Raw genomic sequence first — 18,364 nt, 5'->3', positions numbered from 1 at the left:
GGTCTCTCAACCACACTCTTTAAATTTCCACACATCTCTCTTACCCTTCCATTACTTACTCGATCAAACCACCTCACACCATATATTGTCCTCAAACACCTCTGCACAACCGTATCTATAGCTTATGCCTCACAACCATATAGTATTGTTGGAACCACTATTCCTTCAAACATGCACACTTTTGCTCTCTGAGATAACGTTCTAGCCTTCCACACATTCTTATATGCTCCCAGAAACTTCGCCCCCTCCCCCATCCTGCGACTCTCTTCCGCTTCCATGGTTCCATCCGCTGCTAAATCCACTCCCAGACATCTAAAACACTTCACTTCCTCCAGTTCTTCTTCATTTAAACTTGCCTCCCAATTGACTTGTCCCTCAACCCTACTGAACCTAACAACTTTGCTCTTATTCACATTTACTCTCAGCTTTCTTCTTTCACACACTTTACCAAACTCAGTCACCGGTGTCTGCAGTTTCTCGCCTGAATCAGCCACTAGCGCTATATCATCAGCGAACAACAACTCACTCATTTCCCAAGCCCTTTCATCCCCAACAGACTGCATACTTGCACCTCTCTCCAGAACTCTTGCATTCACCTCCCTAACAACCCCATCCATAAACAAATTAAACAACCATGGAGACATCACACACCCCTTCCGCAAACTAACATTCACTGAGAACCAACCACTTTCCTCTCTTCCTACTTGTATACATGCCTTACATCCTCAATAAAACTTTTCACTGCATCTAGCAATTTACCTCTCACACCACTCTTAATACCTTCCACAGAGCATCTCTATCAACTCTATCATATGCCCTCTCCAGATTCATAAATGCTACATACAGATCCATCTGTTTTTCTAAATATTTCTCACATACATACATCAAAGCAAACACCTGATCCACACATCTTCTACCACTTCTGAAACCACACTGCTCTTCGTCAATCTGATGCTCTGTACATGCCTTTACCCTCTCAATCAATACCCTCCCATATAATTTCCCAGGAATACTCAACAAACTTATACCACTGTAATATGAACACTCACTTTTATCCCCTTTGCCTTTGTACAATGGCACTATGCATGCATTCTGCCAGTCCTCAGGCACTTCATCATAAACCATGCATACATTGAATATCCTCACCAACCAGTCAACAACACAGTCACCCACTTTTTAATAAATTCCACAGTAATACCATCCAAATCCGCCACCTTGCTGGCTTTCATCTTCCGCAGAGCTTTCACTACCTCTTCTCTGTTTACCAAACCATTCTCTCTGACCCTCTCACTTCGCCCAACCACCATGACCATAACACCCTATATCTGCCACTCTATCATCAGACACATTCAACAAACCTTCAAAATACTCAATCCATCTCCTCACTTCACCACTACTTGTTATAACCTCCTCATTAGCCCCCTTCACCGATGTTCCCATTAGTTCTCTTGTCTTACGCATTTTATTTACCTCCTTCCAAAACATATTTTTATTCTCCCTCAAATTTAATGGTACTCTCTCACTCCAACACTCATTTGCCCTCTTTTTCACCTCTTGTTCCTTTCTCATGACCTCTTTCCCAACCCACCCATATACACATGCACATATACATACCTATACATTTCAATGTATACATATATATACATACACAGACCTATACATATATACACATGTGCATAATTCATACTTGCTGCCTTTATTCATTCCTGCGAGGTAGCGTTAGAAAAAGACAACAAAGGTCACATTCGTTCACACTCAGTCTCTAGCTGTCATGTATAATGCACCAAAACACAGCTCCCTTTCCACATCCAAGGCTCACAAAACTTTCCATGGTTTAGCCCAAACACTTAACATGCTGTGGTTCAATTCATTGACAGCACTTTGACCCCGGTATACCACATTGTTCCAATTCACTCTATTCCTTGCACACCTTTCACCTTCCTTCATGCTCAGGCCCCAATCACTCAAAATCTTTTTCACTCCATCCTTCCACCTCCAATTTGGTCTCTCACTTGTTGTTCCCTCCACCTCTGACACATATATATACTCTTTGTCAATCTTTCCTCACTCATTATCTCCATGTGACCAGACCATTTCTATACACCCTCTTCTGCTCTCTCAACCACCCCTTTGTATTACCACACATCTCTCCCACCCTTTCATTACTTACTCGACCAAACCACCTCACACCACATATTGTCCTCAAACATTTAATTCCCAACACATCCACCCTCTTCCACACAACCCTATCTATAGCCCACGCCTCGCATCCATATAACATTGTTGGAACCACTATTCCTTCAAACATACCCATTTTTGCCTTCTGAGATAATGTTCTTGCCTTCCACACATTCTTCAGCACTCCCAGAACCTTTGCCCCTCCCACACCCTGTGACTCACTTCCGCTTCCATGGTTCCCTCCGCTGCCAAATCCACTCCCAGATATCTAAAACATTTCACTTCCTCCAGTTTCTCTCTATTCAAACTTACCTCCCAATTGATTTGTCCCTCAACCCTACTGTACCTAATAACCTTGCTCTTATTCACATTTACTCTCAGCTTTCTTCTTTCACAGACTTTGTCAAACTCTGTCACCAGCTTCTGCAGTTCCTCACCCGAATCAGCCACCAGCGCTGTATTGTCAGTGAACAACTGACTCACCTCCCAAGCCCTCTCATCCACAACAGACAGCATACTTGCTCCTCTCTCCAAAACTCTTGCATTCACCTCCCTAACAATCCCATCCATAAACAAATTAAACAACCATGGAGACATCACGCACCCCTGCCGTAAACTGACATTCACCAGGAACCAGTCACTTTCCTCTCTTCCTACTTGTTCACATGCCTTACATCCTCGATAAAAACTTTTCACTGCTTCTACCAACTTAACTCCCATTCCATATACTCTTAATACCTTCCACAGAGCATCTCTATCAACTCTTATCATATGCCTTCTCCAGATCCATAAATGCTACATACAATTCCATTTGTTTTTTTGCGTACTTCTCACATACATTCCTCAAAAGCAAACACCTGATGCACACGTCCTCTACCACTTCTGAAGCCACACTGCACTTCCCCAATCTGATGCCCTGTACATACCTTCACCCTCTCAATCAATACCCTCCCATATGATATCCCAGGAATACTCAACAAACTTATACCTCTTTAATTTGAACATTCACTTTTATCCCATTTGCCTTTGTACAATGGCACTATGCATGCCTTCTGCCAATCCTCAGGCACTTCACCATACATTGAATATCCTCATGAACCAGTTAACGACAGTCACCCACTTTTTTTCATAAATTCCACTGCATATGATAGAGTTGATAGAGATGCTCTGTGGAAGGTATTAAGAATACATGGTGTGGGAGGCAAGTTGTTAGAAGCAGTGAAAAGTTTTTATCGAGGTTGTAAGGCATGTGTATGAGTAGGAAGAGAGGAAAGTGATTGGTTCTCAATGAATGTAGGTTTGCGGCAGGGGTGCGTGATGTCCCCATGGTTGTTTAATTTGTTTATGGATGGGGTTGTTAGGGAGGTGAATGCAAGAGTTTTGGAGAGAGGTGCAAGTATGCAGTCTGTTTGGAATGAAAGGGCTTGGGAAATGAGTGAGTTGTTGTTCGCTGATGATATAGCGCTAGTGGCTGATTCAGGTGAGAAACTGCAGACACCGGTGACTGAGCTTGGTAAAGTGTGTGAAAGAATAAAGCTGAGAGTAAATGTGAATAATAGCAAGGTTATTAGGTACAGTAGGGTTGAGGGACAAGTCAATTGGGAGGTAAGTTTAAATGGAGAAAAACTAGAGGAAGTGAAGTGTTTTAGATATCTGGGAGTGGAACTGGCAGCAGATGGAACCATGGAAGCTGAAGTGAGTCATAGGGTGGGGGAGGGGGCAAAAGTTCTGGGAGTGTTGAAGAATGTGTGGAAGGCAAAAACATTATCTCGGAAAGCAAAAATGGGTATGTTTGAAGGAATAGTGGTTCCAACAATGTTATATGGTTGTGAGGGATGGGCTATAGATAGAGTTGTGTGGAGGAGGGTGGATGTGCTGGAAATGAGATGTTTGAGGACAATATGTGGTGTGAGGTGGTTTGACCAAGTAAGTAATGAAAGGGTAAGAGAGATGTGGGGTAATAAAAAGAGTGTGGTTGAGAGAGCAGAAGGGGGTGTTTTGAAATGGTTTGGTCACATGGAAAGAATGAGTGGGGAAAGATTGACAAGGAGGATATATGTGTCAGAGGTGGAGGGAACGAGGAGAAGTGCAAGACCAAATTGGAGGCAGAAAGATGGAGTGAAAAAGATTTTTGAGTGATTGGGGCCTGAACATGCAGGAGGGTGAAAGGCGTGCAAGGAATAGATTGAATTGAAACAGGGCATGTGAAGCGTCTAGGGTAAACCATGGAAAGTTTCGTGGGGCCTGGATGTGGAAAGGGAGCTGTGTTTTCAGTGCATTACACATGACAGCTAGAGACAGTGTGAACAAATGTGGCCTTGTTGTCTTTTCCTAATGCTACTTTGCGGGCATGCGGGGGAGGGGGGATATCATTTTCATGTGTGGCGGGGTGGCGACAGGAATGAATGAAGGCAGCATGTATGAATTATGTACATGTGTATATATGAATATGTCTGTGTGCATATATATAAGATATATATAAGTATATAAGATATACATAAGTATACTTATGTAAGTAGGAGAGATGGCCAGAGAGCGTTATTGGATTACGTGTTAATTGACAGGCGTGCGAAAGAGAGACTTTTGGATGTTAATGTGCTGAGAGGTGCAACTGGAGGGATGTCTGATCATTATCTTGTGGAGGCTAAGGTGAAGATTTGTATGGGTTTTCAGAAAAAAAGAGTGAATGTTGGGGTGAAGAGGGTGGTGAGAGTAAGTGAGCTTGGGAAGGAGACCTGTGTGAGGAAGTACCAGGAGAGACTGAGTACAGAATGGAAAAAGGTGAGAACAATGGAAGTAAGGGGAGTGGGGGAGGAATGGGATGTATTTAGGGAATCAGTGATGGATTGCGCAAAAGATGCTTGTGGCATGAGAAGAGTGGGAGGTGGATTGATTAGAAAGGGTAGTGAGTGGTGGGATGAAGAAGTAAGAGTATTAGTGAAAGAGAAGAGAGAGGCATTTGGACGATTTTTGCAGGGAAAAAATGCAATTGAGTGGGAGATGTATAAAAGAAAGAGACAGGAGGTCAAGAGAAAGGTGCAAGAGGTGAAAAAAAGGGCAAATGAGAGTTGGGGTGAGAGAGTATCATTAAATTTTAGGGAGAATAAAAAGATGTTCTGGAAGGAGGTAAATAAAGTGCGTAAGACAAGGGAGCAAATGGGAACTTCAGTGAAGGGCGCAAATGGAGAGGTGATAACAAGTAGTGGTGATGTGAGAAGGAGATGGAGTGAGTATTTTGAAGGTTTGTTGAATGTGTTTGATGATAGAGTGGCAGATATAGGGTGTCTTGGTCGAGGTGGTGTTCAAAGTGAGAGGGTTAGGGAAAATGATTTGGTAAACAGAGAAGAGGTAGTGAAAGCTTTGCGGAAGATGAAAGCCGGCAAGGCAGCAGGTTTGGATGGTATTGCAGTGGAATTTATTAAAAAAGGGGGGGACTGTATTGTTGACTGGTTGGTAAGGTTATTTAATGTATGTATGACTCATGGTGAGGTGCCTGAGGATTGGCGGAATGCGTGCATAGTGCCATTGTACAAAGGCAAAGGGGATAAGAGTGAGTGCTCAAATTACAGAGGTATAAGTTTGTTGAGTATTCCTGGTAAATTATATGGGAGGGTATTGATTGAGAGGGTGAAGGCATGTACAGAGCATCAGATTGGGGAAGAGCAGTGTGGTTTCAGAAGTGGTAGAGGATGTGTGGATCAGGTGTTTGCTTTGAAGAATGTATGTGAGAAATACTTAGAAAAGCAAATGGATTTGTATGTAGCATTTATGGATCTGGAGAAGGCATATGATAGAGTTGATAGAGATGCTCTGTGGAAGGTATTAAGAATATATGGTGTGGGAGGAAAGTTGTTAGAAGCAGTGAAAAGTTTTTATCGAGGATGTAAGGCATGTGTACGTGTAGGAAGAGAGGAAAGTGATTGGTTCTCAGTGAATGTAGGTTTGCGGCAGGGGTGTGTGATGTCTCCATGGTTGTTTAATTTGTTTATGGATGGGGTTGTTAGGGAGGTAAATGCAAGAGTTTTGGAAAGAGGGGCAAGTATGAAGTCTGTTGGGGATGAGAGAGCTTGGGAAGTGAGTCAGTTGTTGTTTGCTGATGATACAGCGCTGGTGGCTGATTCATGTGAGAAACTGCAGAAGCTGGTGACTGAGTTTGGTAAAGTGTGTGGAAGAAGAAAGTTAAGAGTGAATGTGAATAAGAGCAAGGTTATTAGGTACAGTAGGGTTGAGGGTCAAGTCAATTGGGAGGTGAGTTTGAATGGAGAAAAACTGGAGGAAGTGAAGTGTTTTAGATATCTGGGATTGGATCTGGCAGCGGATGGAACCATGGAAGCGGAAGTGGATCATAGGGTGGGGGAGGGGGCGAAAATTCTGGGGGCCTTGAAGAATGTGTGGAAGTCGAGAACATTATCTCGGAAAGCAAAAATGGGTATGTTTGAAGGAATAGTGGTTTCAACAATGTTGTATGGTTGCGAGGCGTGGGCTATGGATAGAGTTGTGCACAGGAGGATGGATGTGCTGGAAATGAGATGTTTGGGGACAATGTGTGGTGTGAGGTGGTTTGATCGAGTGAGTAACGTAAGGGTAAGAGAGATGTGTGGAAATAAAAAGAGCGTGGTTGAGAGAGCAGAAGAGGGTGTTTTGAAGTGGTTTGGGCACATGGAGAGGATGAGTGAGGAAAGATTGACCAAGAGGATATATGTGTCGGAGGTGGAGGGAATGAGGAGAAGAGGGAGACCAAATTGGAGGTGGAAAGATGGAGTGAAAAAGATTTTGTGTGATCGGGGCCTGAACATGCAGGAGGGTGAAAGGAGGGCAAGGAATAGAGTGAATTGGAGCGATGTGGTATACCGGGGTTGACGTGCTGTCAGTGGATTTAATCAGGGCATGTAAAGCGTCTGGGGTAAACCATGGAAAGCTGTGTAGGTATGTATATTTGCGTGTGTGGACGTATGTATATACATGTGTATGGGGGGGGTTGGGCCATTTCTTTCGTCTGTTTCCTTGCGCTACCTCGCAAACGCGGGAGACAGCGACAAAGTATAATAAAAAATAAAAATATATATATATATATATATATATATATATATATTTTTCTTTGTCGCTGTCTCCCGCATTTGCGAGGTAGCGCAAGGAAACTGACGAAAGAAATGGCCCAACCCACCCCCATACACATGCCTTGATTCAATCCACTGACAGCACGTCAACCCCGGTATACCACATCGCTCCAATTCACTCTATTCCTTGCCCCCCTTTCACCCTCCTGCATGTTCAGGCCCCGATCACACAAAATCTTTTTCACTCCATCTTTCCACCTCCAATTTGGTCTCCCTCTGCTCCTCGTTCCCTCCACCTCCGACACATAAATCCTCTTGGTCAATCTTTCCTCACTCATTCTCTCCATGTGCCCAAACCACTTCAAAACACCCTCTTCTGCTCTCTCAACCACGCTCTTTTTATTTCCACACATCTCTCTTACCCTTACGTTACTCACTCGATCAAACCACCTCACACCACACATTGTCCTCAAACATCTCATTTCCAGCACATCCATCCTCCTGCGCACAACTCTATCCATAGCCCACGCCTCGCAACCATACAACATTGTTGGAACCACTATTCCTTCAAACATACCCATTTTTGCTTTCCGAGATAATGTTCTCGACTTCCACACATTCTTCAAGGCCCCCAGAATTTTCGCCCCCTCCCCCACCCTATGATCCACTTCCGCTTCCATGGTTCCATCCGCTGCCAGATCCACTCCCAGATATCTAAAACACTTCACTTCCTCCAGTTTTTCTCCATTCAAACTCACCTCCCAATTGACTTGACCCTCAACCCTACTGTACCTAATAACCTTGCTCTTATTCACATTTACTCTTAACTTTCTTCTTCCACACACTTTACCAAACTCAGTCACCAGCTTCTGCAGTTTCTCACATAAATCAGCCACCAGCGCTGTATCATCAGCGAACAACAACTGACTCACTTCCCAAGCTCTCTCATCCCCAACAGACTTCATACTTGCCCCTCTTTCCAAAACTCTTGCATTTACCTCCCTAACAACCCCATCCATAAACAAATTAAACAACCATGGAGATATCACACACCCCTGCCGCAAACCTACATTCACTGAGAACCAATCACTTTCCTCTCTTCCTACACGTACACATGCCTTACATCCTCGATAAAAACTTTTCACTGCTTCTAACAACTTTCCTCCCACACCATATATTCTTAACACCTTCCACAGAGCATCTCTATCAACTCTATCATATGCCTTCTCCAGATCCATAAATGCTACATACAAATCCATTTGCTTTTCTAAGTATTTCTCACATACATTCTTATATATATATATATATATATATATATATATATATATATATATATATATATATATATATATATATATGTGCAAAGTGAGAGGGTTAGGGAAAATGATTTGGTAAACAGAGAAGAGGTAGTGAAAGCTTTGCGGAAGATGAATGCCGGCAAGGCAGCAGGTTTGGATGGTATTGCAGTGGAATTTATTAAAAAAGGGGGGGACTGTATTGAGGATGTGTGGGTCAGGGTTTGTTTTGAAAATGTAGTGAGAAAACTTTAGAAAGCAAATGGTTTGATGTAATTTAGGGTTGGGGAAGGCAATGATAGATTTTTTAGAGATGCTCTGTGGAAGGGGTTTAAAATTAAAGGTGGGGAGAAGTTGTTAGAAGCAGGAAAAGTTTTTAAGGATGTAAGGGCATGTTACGGTAGGGAAAAGGGAAAATATTGGTTTTCCTGAATTAGGTTTTCGGCAGGGGTGTGTGATGTTCCTGGTTGTTTATTTGTTTATGGTGGGGGGTTTTGGGAGGTAAATGCAAAAATTTTTGGGAAAAGGGGGGGAAGTAGAAGTTGTTGGGGATAAAAGAGCTTGGGGAAATGAGTCAGTTTTTGTTCGCATGAACAGCGCTGGGGGATTTAGTGAAATGCAGAAGCTGGGACTGGTTTGGTAAATGTGTGGAAGAAGAAAGTTAAGAGTTAAAATTTAAAAAGGGAAGGTTTTTACACAGTAGGTTGACTGGTTGGTAAGGTTATTTAATGTATGTATGACTCATGGTATGTTTGAGGGAATAGTGGTTCCAACAATGCTGTATGGTTGCGAGGCGTGGGCTATGGATAGAGATGTGCGCAGGAGGATGGATGTGCTGGAAATGAGATGTTTGAGGACAATGTGTGGTGTGAGGTGGTTTGATCGAGTAAGTAACGTAAGGGTAAGAGAGATGTGTGGAAATAAAAAGAGCGTGGTTGAGAGAGCAGAAGAGGGTGTTTTGAAATGGTTTGGGCACATGGAGAGAATGAGTGAGGAGAGATTGACCAAGAGGATATATGTGTCGGAGGTGGAGGGAACGAGGAGAAGAGGGAGACCAAATTGGAGGTGGAAAGATGGAGTGAAAAAGATTTTGTGTGATCGGGGCCTGAACATGCAGGAGGGTGAAAGGAGGGCAAGAAATAGAGTGAATTGGAGTCATGTGGTATACAGGGGTTGACGTGCTGTCAGTGGATTGAAGCAAGGCATGTGAAGCGTCTGGGGTAAACCATGGAAAGCTGTGTAGGTATGTATTTTGCGTGTGTGGACGTGTGTATGTACATGTGTATGGGGGGGGGGGGTTGGGCCATTTCTTTCGTCTGTTTCCTTGCGCTACCTCGCAAACGCGGGAGACAGCGACAAAGTATAAAAAAAAAAAAAAAAAAAAAAAAAAAAAAAAAATGACTCATGGTGAGGTGCCTGAGGATTGGCGGAATGCGTGCATAGTGCCATTGTACAAAGGCAAAGTGGATAAGAGTGAGTGCTCAAATTACAGAGGTATAAGTTTGTTGAGTATTCCCGGTAAATTATATGGGAGGGTATTGATTGAGAGGGTGAAGGCAAGTACAGAGCATCAGATTGGGGAAGAGCAGTGTGGTTTCAGAAGTGGTAGAGGATGTGTGGATCAGGTGTTTGCTTTGAAGAATGTATGTGAGAAATACTTAGAAAAGCAAATGGATTTGTATGTAGCATTTATGGATCTGGAGAAGGCATATGATAGAGTTGATAGAGATGCTCTGTGGAAGGTATTAAGAATATATGGTGTGGGAGGAAAGTTGTTAGAAGCAGTGAAAAGTTTTTATCGAGGATGTAAGGCATGTGTACGTGTAGGAAGAGAGGAAAGTGATTGGTTCTCAGTGAATGTAGGTTTGCGGCAGGGGTGTGTGATGTCTCCATGGTTGTTTAATTTGTTTATGGATGGGGTTGTTAGGGAGGTAAATGCAAGAGTTTTGGAAAGAGGGGCAAGTATGAAGTCTGTTGGGGATGAGAGAGCTTGGGAAGTGAGTCAGTTGTTGTTCGCTGATGATACAGCGCTGGTGGCTGATTCATGTGAGAAACTGCAGAAGCTGGTGACTGAGTTTGGTAAAGTGTGTGGAAGAAGAAAGTTAAGAGTAAATGTGAATAAGAGCAAGGTTATTAGGCACAGTAGGGTTGAGGGTCAAGTCCATTGGGAGGTGAGTTTGAATGGAGAAAAACTGGAGGAAGTGAAGTGTTTTAGATATCTGGGAGTGGATCTGGCAGCGGATGGAACCATGGAAGCGGAAGTGGATCATAGGGTGGGGGAGGGGGCAAAAATTCTGGGGGCCTTGAAGAATGTGTGGAAGTCGAGAACATTATCTCGGAAAGCAAAAATGGGTATGTTTGAAGGAATAGTGGTTCCAACAATGTTGTATGATTGCGAGACGTGGGCTATGGATAGAGTTGTGCGCAGGAGGATGGATGTGCTGGAAATGAGATGTTTGAGGACAATGTGTGGTGTGAGGTGGTTTGATCGAGTGAGTAACGTAATGGTAAGAGAGATGTGTGGAAATAAAAAGAGCGTGGTTGAGAGAGCAGAAGAGGGTGTTTTGAAGTGGTTTGGGCACATGGAGAGAATGAGTGAGGAAAGATTGACCAAGAGGATATATGTGTCGGAGGTGGAGGGAACGAGGAGAAGAGGGAGACCAAATTGGAGGTGGAAAGATGGAGTGAAAAAGATTTTGTGTGATCGGGGCCTGAACATGCAGGAGGGTGAAAGGAGGGCAAGGAATAGAGTGAATTGGAGCGATGTGGTATACCGGGGTTGACGTGCTGTCAGTGGATTGAATCAAGGCATGTGAAACGTCTGGGGTAAACCATGGAAAGCTGTGTAGGTATGTATATTTGCGTGTGTGGATGTATGTATATACATGTGTATGGGGGGGGGTTGGGCCATTTCTTTCGTCTGTTTCCTTGCGCTACCTCGCAAACGCGGGAGACAGCGACAAAGTATAATAAAAAAAAAAGAAAAAAAATATGTATATATATATATATATATATATATATCTTTCTTTTCTTTCATACTATTCGCCATTTCCCGCATTAGCGAGGTAGCGTTAAGAAGAGAGGACTGGGCCTTAGAGGGAATATCCTCACCTGGCCCCCTTCTCTGTTCCTTCTTTTGGAAAAAAAAAAAAAAAAAAAAAAAAAGAGAGGGGAGGATTTCCAGCCACCCGCTCCTTTCCCTTTTAGTCGCCTTCTACGACACGCAGGGAATACGTGGGAAGTATTCTTTCTATATATATATATGTATGTGTATATATATATATATATATATATATATATATATATATATATATATATATATATATATATTTTTTTTTTTTTTTCTTAAACTATTCGCCATTTCACGCGTTAGCGAGGTAGCGTTAAGAACAGGGGACTGGGCCTTTTTTGGAATATCCTTACCTGGCCCCACTCTGTTCCTTCTTTTGGAAAATTAATAAAAAAACGGGAGGGGAGGATTTCCAGCCCCCCGCTCCCTCCCCTTTTAGTCGCCTTCTACGACACGCAGGGAATACGTGGGAAGTATTCTCAATCCCCTATCCCCAGGGATATATATATATATATATATATATATATATATATATATATATTTTTCTTTTTCTTTCATACTATTCGCCATTTCCCGCATTAGCGAGGTAGCGTTGAGAACAGAGGACTGGGCCCTTGAGGGAATATCCTCACCTGGGCCCCTTCTCTGTTCCCTCTTTTGGAAAATAAAAAAAAAAAAAGTGAGAGGGGAGGATTTCCAGCCCCCCGCTCCCTCCCCTTTTAGTCGCCTTCTACGACACGCAGGGAATACGTGGGAAGTATTCTTTCTCCCCTATCCCCAGATATATATATATATATATATATATATATATATATATATATATATATATATATATATATATATATTTTTTTTTTTTTTTTTCCCAAAAGAAGGAACAGAGGAGAGGTCCAGGTGAGGATATTCCCTCAAAGGCCCAGTCCTCTGTTCTTAACGCTACCTCGCTATCGCGGGAAATAGCGAATAGTATGAAAAAAAAAAAATATATATATATATATTTATATATCTTTTTTTCTTTTAAACTATTCGCCATTTCCCGCGTTAGCGAGGTAGCGTTAGGAACAGAGGACTGGGCCTTTTTTGGAATATCCTCACCTGGCCCCCTCTGTTCCTTCTTTTGGAAAATTACAAAAAAATAAATATTTATATATATATATATATATATATATATATATATATATATATATATATATATATATGTATATATATATGTATATATATATATATATATATATGTATATATATATGTATATATATATGTATATATATATGTATATATATATGTATATATATATATATATATATATATATATATATATATATATATATATATATATATATATATATGTTCAGTTTCACTGCACCTCATCCCAACTACATATTTGTATTCACTGTACACTTAAGATTCAGCTGTAAGTCCACTTCATTACACTCTTAACTTCACTTTCATCAATGTACCCTCATTCGACCTGCACTGCCAGTGACCCGCCTCCATCTACAGCTACCCTGGCTCCCACTCGGGCTCACCTATAACCCTCCAATGTCCATGTACCCACTTTACGCTCTATACCGTGTACAGTGCCTGCCTGGAGACCCACTTCATGTAATCATCTGATTATATGATTAAAATAACAATTTAATCAATGTTGCTGTCATTATTACCACCTTCTTCTGCTGGCATTTTGCCGAGACCTGGATCTTGCTTGGATCATACTGGGGGAGGGAGGGGCTTTATGTTAAAAGGCCATCTTTCCTACACCCTCGTGTCAAATAAACTACATATTCCCTTCTACAAACAAATTTTCACTAACTTACATCTTCACTACACCCTTATTATCTGTATGCCCTTCTGTTATCAACAACCTTGTTCATATTGCACTTTTATCTTCACTACACCTTCATTCTCTCTAGACCCTCATCACCGCTACACATCTTCACTACACCTTATGATCTATATACCCTTATGTTCCCTACAAACTGATTTGTATTGCACTTTAATCTTTACTACACCTTCATCATCACTACACATCTTCACTACACCTTATGATCTGTACACCCTTATGTTCCCTACAAACTGATTTGTATTGCACTTTCATCTTTACTACACCTTCATCACCACTACACATCTTCACTACACCGTATGATCTATATACCCTTATTTTCCCTACAAACTGATTTTTATTGCACTTTCATCTTTACTACACCTTTATCACCACTACACCTTATGATCTGTATACCCTGATGTTCCCTACAAACTGATTTGTATTGCACTTTCATCTTTACTACACCTTCATTACCTTTAGATCATTACCACAACACCTTATCTTTATCCTGCCCTCATCTTCACTACATGTTCAGTTTCACTGCACCTCATCCTAACTACACATTTGTATTTACTGTACACTCGAGATTCAGCTGTAAGTCCACTTCATTACACTCTTAGCTTTACTTTCATCAATATACCCTCATCTTTCATTGTATGTATTATCTTAACGCAATCCTCATTTTCACAATAACCTATACTTTCGCAGTATATTAACTTCACTCTTATCTTTACTACGCCCTTGTGTTCACGAAACTCCTTCCACTACGTCCTCGTCTTTTCTGCTATGGTCATCGTCATTACATCCTTATCTTCAATCAGAGGCCATCATCACCACACACATTTATAGTATGATTGTATATATACTACTTTCAACTTACCTATTTATGGTATCAAGGATATTACGGGTACCTCAGCAACCAAAACACTACGATGATTATCGGGGCAAAAATGGCAAAATTCAGACGACATCAAGTCTTCATCTCCGAGGAGATGATGGACAATATCTATGTCCGATTCTTCCGGGATGCACCAGAATCCGATCTAAAAGATGTGTACCGATTTTGCTACCGTCTCCAGCGGGCCCGTTGGTATTACATTGAAGAGTGTGCAAAAGCCCAGCTCGACCAGAGCATGGACATCTTCTCATTTGGAGAACAACTTGTAAGTCACCCAGAGATATCTCCACCCCCTGGTGATATCCGTAGCCATATATTATACTACAAGGAGTATAAAACCCACATACCTACATATGGTGCCATAATGATCAGTGATGACCATTCCCAAGTCCTCCTAGTCCAGGAAAAAAAGTGTAGAAAATGGGGATTTCCAAAAGGCAAAATTGAAGATGGGGAATCCCCTGAGGACTGCGCTGTACGGGAGGTCTTGGAGGAAACTGGTTACGATATTTCCGGTAAACTGGACGTAAATCATTATTTGGAAAGACAAATAGGTCCTCAACCTGTCCGGCTTTACATCATACCAGGAGTCCCTCTTGACACCAAGTTTACCCCAGACAGCAAATGGGAGATAAAAGATCTGAGGTGGTTCCCCCTTGACGAACTCCCAACTCACAAAAATGACTGGCGTTATCAAGGGCAACACGGTTCCACCAACAAGTTCTTTATGGCCCGACATTTCATTAGGGACATCCAAAACTGGGTGCAAAGGCACATCAGCAGTGAGTTTGAGAAACGTTGCCAACCAACCATGTGAGGACCCATAACCCTCGCCCGAGTGCTGTCCCTCTCCCTGATCTTTACCCCAGCCACGACACGAATGGCCAGTGATGGGATGATTTCAAAAAGGACACCATTTTGCTTTCATTGTAAATAAAAAACAAAACACCTGTCTCTTCTCTAAACTTTCATACTTTTTAATTACCTTCATCGGAACCTTACTTTTTAGGAGAAAGATGTTCACTTTATTATTCTTATTATTCTTATTATTATAATTATCAGTAGTCTTCTTCTTCTTCTTCTTCTTCTTCTTCTTTGACATGATCAAAAAAGTACAGCTCTTCGAGAAACGAGGTAAAGGAATTCAGCATTTCACTGCTACAGAATGTTTGGCATCCTTGGAGATGCAGAAACATCGCAAAAAGAGAGGAATCCTGGGATTTATATGATTAAATCGATTCTTTGTGCTGACTCAGAGGGCTGAACACTGTAAGCACGTCATGTCGTGTGTGTCACCCTTGTGTTCTCATCATCGTAACTATTAGTTATGAAATAAGGTGCGACCGGACCGTAGACTGAGCAACCTCACTAATTTCATCGCTAAGAAACAAAAATTTCCCCCAATGATCTTTATCCTTGATATCAATACAGAAAGAGATCATATACTCTTAGTAATCAAAATGATTCGAAGTTATAACGAATTAAACATAAATACCTTGTGGTTATAAACACAATTGTGTTGTAATCAATTTCGGAGTTACAGTCTGTTAGGAGTTCTTTATGGATGTAAGCTTGGGCCGTCTCCAAGCTGTATTGACACTGTATTAGGAAACATTTCGATACTGAACTTATCCAAGATACATCTGGTTGTATTTTGGGAGCACCTGTAATGCTACACTAGTATCATGATGTGCGTCAAATGTCGCAGTGGTATTATGATATGCGTATAATGCTGCAGTTGCAGTATGATGTGCGTATAATGCTGCAGTTGCAGTATGATGTGTGCATAATGCTGCAGTTGCAGTATGATGTGTGCATAATGCTGCAGTTGCAGTATGATGTGCGCATAATGCTGCGGTTACATCATAGAGGATGTGTAATGCTGTAGTTGTATTATGTAGTGAATGCTGCAGTTGCAGTATGATGTGTGCATAATGCTGCAGTTGCAGTATGATGTGTGCATAATGCTGCAGTTGCAGTATGATGTGTGCATAATGCTGCAGTTGCAGTATGATGTGTGCATAATGCTGCAGTTGCAGTATGATGTGCGCATAATGCTGCGGGTACGTCATAGAGGATGTGTAATGCTGTAGTTGTATTATGTAGTGAATGCTGCAGCTGCAGTATGATGTGTGCATAATGCTGCAGTTGCAGTATGATGTGCGCATAAGGCTGCGGTTACATCATAGAGGATGTGTAATGCTGTAGTTGTATTATGTAGTGCATATAGCGCTGCAGTTGTATTATAATGAGCGTACTGCACTGTTATCATGTTGCGCGTATTATGCTGCATTTGTATCATGGAGTGCATATGGCGCTGCAGCTGCATTACGGAGTGCGCATAATGCTGTGGTAGAGGATGTGTGGATCAGGTGTTTGCTTTGAAGAATGTATGTGAGAAATACTTAGAAAAGCAAATGGATTTATATGTAGCATTTATGGATCTGGAGAGGCATATGATAGAGTTGATAGAGATGCTCTGTGGAAGGTATTAAGAATATATGGTGTGGGAGGAAAGTTGTTAGAAGCAGTGAAAAGTTTTTATCGAGGATGTAAGGCATGTGTACGTGTAGGAAGAGAGGAAAGTGATTGGTTCTCAGTGAATGTAGGTTTGCGGCAGGGGTGTGTGATGTCTCCATGGTTGTTTAATTTGTTTATGGATGGGGTTGTTAGGGAGGTAAATGCAAGAGTTTTGGAAAGAGGGGCAAGTATGAAGTCTGTTGGGGATGAGAGAGCTTGGGAAGTGAGTCAGTTGTTGTTCGCTGATGATACAGCGCTGGTGGCTGATTCATGTGAGAAACTGCAGAAGCTGGTGACTGAGTTTGGTAAAGTGTGTGGAAGAAGAAAGTTAAGAGTAAATGTGAATAAGAGCAAGGTTATTAGGTACAGTAGGGTTGAGGGTCAAGTCAATTGGGAGGTGAGTTTGAATGGAGAAAAACTGGAGGAAGTGAAGTGTTTTAGATATCTGGGAGTGGATCTGGCAGCGGATGGAACCATGGAAGCGGAAGTGGATCATAGGGTGGGGGAGGGGGCGAAAATTCTGGGGGCCTTGAAGAATGTGTGGAAGTCGAGAACATTATCTCGGAAAGCAAAAATGGGTATGTTTGAAGGAATAGTGGTTCCAACAATGTTGTATGGTTGCGAGGCGTGGGCTATGGATAGAGTTGTGCGCAGGAGGATGGATGTGCTGGAAATGAGATGTTTGAGGACAATGTGTGGTGTGAGGTGGTTTGATCGAGTGAGTAACGTAAGGGTAAGAGAGATGTGTGGAAATAAAAAGAGCGTGGTTGAGAGAGCAGAAGAGGGTGTTTTGAAGTGGTTTGGGCACATGGAGAGGATGAGTGAGGAAAGATTGACCAAGAGGATATATGTGTCGGAGGTGGAGGGAACAAGGAGAAGAGGGAGACTAAATTGGAGGTGGAAAGATGGAGTGAAAAAGATTTTGTGTGATCGGGGCCTGAGCATGCAGGAGGGTGAAAGGAGGGCAAGGAATAGAGTGAATTGGAGCGATGTGGTATACTGGGGTTGATGTGCTGTCAGTGGATTGAAGCAGGGCATGTGAAGCGTCTGGGGTAAACCATGGAAAGCTGTGTAGGTATGTATATATATATATATATATATATATCCCTGGGGATAGGGGATTAAGAATACTTCCCACGTATTCCCTGCTTGTTGTAGAAGGCGACTAAAAGGGGAAGGAGCGAGGGGCTGGAAATCCTCCCCTCTCGTTTTTTTTTTTTCTTTTTCCAAAAGAAGGAACAGAGGGGGCCAGGTGAGGATATTCCAAAAAAGGCCCAGTCCTCTGTTCCTAACGCTACCTCTATAACGTGGGAAATGGCGAATAGTTTAAAAGAAAAAAAGAAATATATATATTATCCCTGGGGATAGGGGAATAAGAATACTTCCCACGTATTCCCTTCGTGTCATAGAAGGCGACTAAAAGGGGAGGGAGCGGGGGGCTGGAAATCCTCCCCTCTTTTTTTTTTTTTTCCAAAAGAAGGAACAGAGGGGCCAGGTGAGGATATTCCAAAAAAGGCCCAGTCCTC

General features: G+C 42.1%; 1 protein-coding gene and 1 pseudogene across 2 annotated transcripts in view; both read left to right on the top strand.

The window, feature by feature from the left end:
* The window catches only part of LOC139757861 (RNA polymerase-associated protein RTF1 homolog), a 325,058-nt gene that overhangs the window by 259,935 nt on the left and 46,759 nt on the right, over positions 1-18,364 (top strand). The gene's annotated exons all lie outside the window — the stretch shown is intronic.
* LOC139757862 (m7GpppN-mRNA hydrolase pseudogene) lies at positions 14,035-15,289 on the top strand (annotated as a pseudogene).

The sequence above is a fragment of the Panulirus ornatus genome, chromosome 28, assembly GCF_036320965.1.
Source record: "Panulirus ornatus isolate Po-2019 chromosome 28, ASM3632096v1, whole genome shotgun sequence".
NCBI lineage: Eukaryota > Metazoa > Arthropoda > Malacostraca > Decapoda > Palinuridae > Panulirus > Panulirus ornatus.
This window is presented reverse-complemented; position numbering and strand designations above follow the sequence as displayed.